At 29.4% G+C, this 5,978-nt stretch overlaps 1 long non-coding RNA gene across 1 annotated transcript; it reads left to right on the top strand.

The window, feature by feature from the left end:
- Positions 1-361: 361 nt before the first annotated feature.
- Positions 362-2,480, top strand: LOC133823757 (uncharacterized). Its single transcript, XR_009888449.1, has 2 exons — positions 362-1,444; positions 1,554-2,480. It is a non-coding gene; the product is annotated as an uncharacterized LOC133823757 (long non-coding RNA).
- The last annotated feature ends 3,498 nt before the right edge of the window (positions 2,481-5,978 follow it).

The following is a 5,978-nucleotide window of genomic DNA, read 5'->3' as shown; positions in this document are numbered from 1 at the left end:
AGTACGAATAATAGTTTGTTCGTTCTAAAATTAAGTATGTAATTAACAAACTTCTAATAGACATTTTTATTCATCTCTAATTATATATACTTAGAATTAGATAATCCTCATATCCTAATTATAACCGCTAATAAAGACAATATAACTAATTGGGGTGTTTTTTAAAACAGGCTCGTACTTAATTATTTTCTTATAAATGTATACAGAGGCCAAAGAATACATGTTCTGCATTAACAACATTTGCCTAACCTCATAAATTTCAAAGCATAGGTACGATAAAAGTGCTCCAGATCATTGAAGTTAATTATTATATAAAAAATATATATATTTTTATATATAGAGAGAGTCAAAAACACTTTTTCAAAACAGTATTATTTTGCTAGCTAAAATCACAAGGAGTTGGGTCACGATATTATGGGAACCACAAGAACTCCATCCATATTTTGCCAACTTTTTCTCCAGAACGGAACTGAACCCATGGTTTTGATTTTGAAGTTTTTATACATGTATAGTTCTAATAATTAAATAGCTCACAAATAATATTAATGTTTGCATATGTAACTTTTTTGTAGCTTTATTTTATGTTATTTTCCTTAAATTTTCAAATGGGTGCATGGTACCAAAATTAATTGCTCGGTGTTGTTTAGTATTTAAATTTTAGGATGTTGTTGGCAATTTTAAATATTGGTTTAGCTGTTACGCTTCCCTTTTCCATGGTTTCCATTAAATTTTTTGGTGTTATGTATTGAATTTGTAGGTGGAGATGAATGCTCTTAAGTCTGGACTCTCTATAAATAAAAAGAAAAAATATATATTAATAATAATTACAGTATTAATATTATTATTAATAATAATAATAGTGGTATCAGCTTTAAAGCCGTTGGAACCCCCTGCCTTGTATTTATTTATTTTAATTATTTATTTCTCTGGTATAGAGTTTATTTTACATTCTGTAAATCTCTCTCCACATCAAACTTAAAAACACCGACTCCCCTCTCTAATAAGCAATGAATGAATGAAGAGAAAGAGAAGAGAGGCCTTACTCCTCTGGCTTGTGTAATTACAAATATTTACTCCAAATTTCCACTTCCTGCTATATTTCTTGGGATTTTTTCCAACCATTAATACATTTCCTGGCCTCAATTTACATCTTCTTCTACCACCCCCAACACTTCAATTCTCTCTCTCCTCTTAAATCCTATAATTTAATTATGCTTTAAAGAAAACCCATCTCCCTTCTTCCTCAACTCCACTTCTATATAATGCTCCCTTCCCTTCTTCTAACATATCTCCCCATATATACCCAACAACTATACACCAACACATATTACCTTTCATCTTCACCTTTTCTTCCTTCCCTCTTTTCGTTCTAAGTTTCTTTCTAGTACTTCTACTACTCTCTCTCCCACCCCCTTTCCCCAACTTATTATATATTCTCAATCAGGTATATACATATACATATCTTATGAGTTTATTTGTTATCATTTTGTTAAGTATATATATATATATAGTATTACAAGAAACTAATTGCTACTACTATTTCTTTGTTACAGGTTATTATTATTATATATTTACAAAACTTAGAAGACAAAGATTACTTGTACAATTTGTTACAATTAATTAAGCAGTACTTAATTAGTAGCTAAGATGAGTCGCCGAAACGGAAGCCGTCCAAAGCTAGATTTAAAGCTGAACCTATCGCCGCCTCGGGCGAACCCGCTGGTGGAGTCGCCGAGGCGGTCGGCTACGGTGTCACCGACGTCGCCACAGAGCTCGTGCGTGTCGTCGGAGCTGAATCAAGACGATCACATGAGCCTCCGATACTCGAACAGCCCAGAGGCCACTTCCATGGTGTTGGTGGGGTGCCCTAGATGCCTCATGTATGTCATGCTCTCAGAAGATGATCCCAAGTGCCCCAAATGTAAAAGCACCGTTTTGCTCGACTTCCTCCATGACAACACTACTCCTACCTCTAAGCCTAGGAAGAGCTAAGACCATTATTATTACCTATATTACTACTACTATTATTATTATATATATAAACTTCATCACCATCATCATTTAGTCTTTCATCTTCTCTCCCTTTCTTTTTTCTTTTTTTTAGGAGAATCATGTTAACTAGCTTTTTTTTTATTTATTTAATTTCTTTGGAGGTAGTGTTATTTGCGCTCCATTTTAAGAAAGAAATTTTGCTTGATTTTGAGAGATTTTGTGATCGACAAAAGGCTCGTTTGTGAAGAAATAGAGAAGGAAAATGGAGTGAAAATAACACAACTTTTTTTTTTCTACTACTAGTATTTTTTTTCGTAATCATAGAAAATAGAGGAAGGGGCAAAATGGGGTTTTGGCATGGATAACTTTGTCTTGTTCTGTTTCACTCTCTAGCAGAAGTGCAATGTAAACCGTTACGTTCTAACAGTAACAGTAACTTCTGAATATTTTCTCTCAAGGCTATTAATTTATTTTATTTTCAGTTTTTACATTTTCCTATGGGCTATGGTCATTTGTTCAACGCTAAACGACAACGTATTATTATTACATGAGAGAATGCTGAAAACACATTCAATATTTTTTTTTGTTTGTTAAAAAGAATTCGGTAATGTCCGAATCAGAAAGTGGATTTTCTGAACCAGAAAAACGCAGTTCAGTTCGGTCAAAGCAGATAAAAACAACTTGGGGGCCCATTTATTCATTCTAGGCCCACAACTGGTTTTAGAGAATTAGCAGCAAAAGAAAAGAAAATTCAGACGGATATCACATTACTACTAGGGCGACATTTGGCATGATAATGTTTGGAGATTTTTAAAGAGCAATAAAATCCCACACAACATTAATATTTGGTTTAATTTCAGATTTTAATATTATCAGCCAGAAAAAAAGGTGGCCATACCTTCTTATTTATAATTTTATGGTTCCAATAGAAGATAAATATAAATATATACATAATAGAGTTTTCAATCTACACTCATATAGAAAACAACTACATATATAATAAATGTATGTATTATGTTGGGTTAGTGACAAGGATGTGGCTAGGTGACTTTACACAACATATAGATTTTACAAAGTAGTTTACCCAAATGCCAACTAATTTGTGGACATTTTAATGTGGGTCATGTGTAACGAAGTCTCTATTTATGGGTTTATTTGGTATCAAGAAAATGAGGGTAATTAGGTAATTTAGGGAGAGCTGGGTTGGGTAGCTCAAGCATAGCATTGACAAATAAATAAAAATATATTGGGGGACTACATTAGATTGAGAGACCATTAAAAACACATAAATGCAAGAGTAATTGAGACGGTTGACAATAATGATGCTATTACGTCATGTGATAAATACAAATTTAATTTCCACCCTCATCTTCTTTTTCTTTTGACATATAATTTGTGAATGGCTCATTCGGATCATTGCTCACTCATATTACAAATAAATTGTATATTACTATCGGTGTAATTTAATATCGGATTCCATATATTTAAATTTAATAAGTATTATGAGGTATCGATAACCAATCATAGGGTGTCGCTTCAAGTGGTATTGGACACCTTAAGGTGTCAAATAAAAACACTCGTATAAATATATATAAGAATTTTCTTAGGTACAGTCATCACTTTTGCCCCCACCATATAAGCATTTTTTTTTTATTTTCAGCACTTCGAGAAATAATAAATTTTTTATTATAATAACATACATTATAGTTACAACAGGTATCCCGCCATTTTTAAAAAATTATGAATAATTTACGGTGTCGAAATTAAAGTTCAAAAGTCACTTACACACGTGCCTGGTTTTTTATATACGCGTAGAAAATATATTATTTGAACTCTTATTTCGACACTGTAAATTCATCAGAATTTTCTAAAAATTAGTGAGATGCCTACTATAACTATCATGCACGCTGTCATAAAAAAAAATTATAATTTCTCCAAGTAACGAAAATAAAAAAATCCGGACTATAAGAGCAAAAATGATGTCCTTGCCTTGTAAGAAATTCCCTCTTTCTATATATAATAGTTTGAATATTTCCTTTCTTTTAAAATCTATTAATTACAATGCCAATCTTTATTTGGTAACCCTCATAACTCATTCTCACTATCTCCATGTTCTAGCAATTCAATTTTAGCATAACTTCTTTTTTTGGGGTTAATATTCTAAACTTGTTTATTCACTCGTACATGTACCAAGCTCTCTTTCCTCTCTCCCTCATTATTAGAGTTATAGTTTTACATTATATATATATATATATTTATATATATATAAAGAATTATAGTTTTACATTAAAAAGTATGTGGAATATTACTACGGACACACTATTTTTTTCCCACTTATTATGGCTCATTAAATAAACCAAACAAACCGCCTAGTTTTTTATTTCTTTAGAGCCCGTTTGATAAAATTTGATTTTGAATTTTTTAAACACAAAAATAGAAATATTATTTTTTAATTTTAAAAAATAAAAATATATTTGGTAACTATTTTTATTTTTTGTTTTTAAAAATAAAAAATAATAAACGCGTTTGATAACTTTTATTTTTATTTTTTGTTTAACAATATGATGTGTTAATTTGAAGAAGAGAAGAAAAAAAAAATTGAAAACTGTTTAAAAAAAATGAAAGTGAAAAAATTCTATTTTCAAAATTTTAATTAAAATTAAAAAAAAAATAATAAATAAAAATAGAGTTACCAAACACATTTTATGTTTAATTATCAAATTTTTAATTAATTTTTTAAGTGTTACCAAACAACACCTTAGTAGTTTATGTTTGTTAATAACTAAGCTAAAACGAGAAAATCCCTTTTTTTTTAAAAAAAATTTAATAATCTACGAAGAGAAAAAAAATATTATTTTGCTTTTCTATATTTTAAATACATACAACACTTGACTTTTTTTTTCAAATATTTTAATTTAACTTTTTGTTTGGCAAAATATATTAAAATTAACTATGCACGTGAATTTAATTAAACAAAATTATTAAGACTTTTATTTTTTTATATTATAATTATAATTAATGTATTGTATTTTTACAAAAGTGGTACATGAGATTTTAAAAAACAGAATAAAAATAAATAAAATTTTGTTAACTATAATTAAATAAAGATTAAAATGTCTTATTCATTTTTTTTAACAAAAATATAATAAAGAAATAATTTTGATAAACTTTGTAAAATTATTGTTCATTTTTTTGGCATACAGACTCAAAAAAGAAATAATTCAATTTTTTGAAATAGAAAATCAAATTAAATATTTAGCTAAAATGCAATGAACCAAAAAAATTCTATCTGAAAACATAAAGTCGCAAATTGGAAAAGCTTGACAGGGGTTGGTGGTATTTATTTTAAATTATAAGACAATAAAGCTAAAATAATGAAGTGAAATTTATTTATCTTTCAATATCTGTTGCATATGTTTTTGAGCCATTATATAAAGATTTATTAATCTAGATGAAGTGGTCCAGTAATTTGACCATTGCAAACCAAACCAAACCAACTCAAATTCTATTTGTACGCAATGCAAACCTACTCTTATATTTTGTAAATAAATAAAAAGTAAGTTAAGGGAAGGGAAGGGAAGTCACAGAGCAGCCGAAGACGAAGTAGATAGGGGGCCACAATCACCATTCACAAGCATGAGCATATGAACCAAAGCTTAATAGAATAGCACTAATTGGAGGGTTTTTGGGAGCGTTGGGATTGGAAGAAGGGACCATTCGTATATTATGTTAATGGCTCATAAATTGCTTACATCCTAGCTATACACGAGTCTAAACACCACTGCAATCTTCTTAGGTCAAATCATAATAACTCATACCAGAACAATTCGGTGATGTGTCCCAAAGTCAAGAACAATAATTTTTAACAAAATACAGACTCAAATACATAAATTATTAAGTCATGTGATATCATCCATACAATCCAAAGCCATATATATATATATTTGTCTACATAGCTAGTTACTGCTAGAAACACCAACAAGAAG

This window comes from Humulus lupulus, chromosome 3 (genome assembly GCF_963169125.1).
Source record: "Humulus lupulus chromosome 3, drHumLupu1.1, whole genome shotgun sequence".
In the NCBI taxonomy this organism is placed as follows: Eukaryota; Viridiplantae; Streptophyta; class Magnoliopsida; order Rosales; family Cannabaceae; genus Humulus; species Humulus lupulus.
The sequence above is the reverse complement of the archived record's forward strand: the minus strand, read 5'-3'. Positions and strand labels throughout refer to the sequence as shown.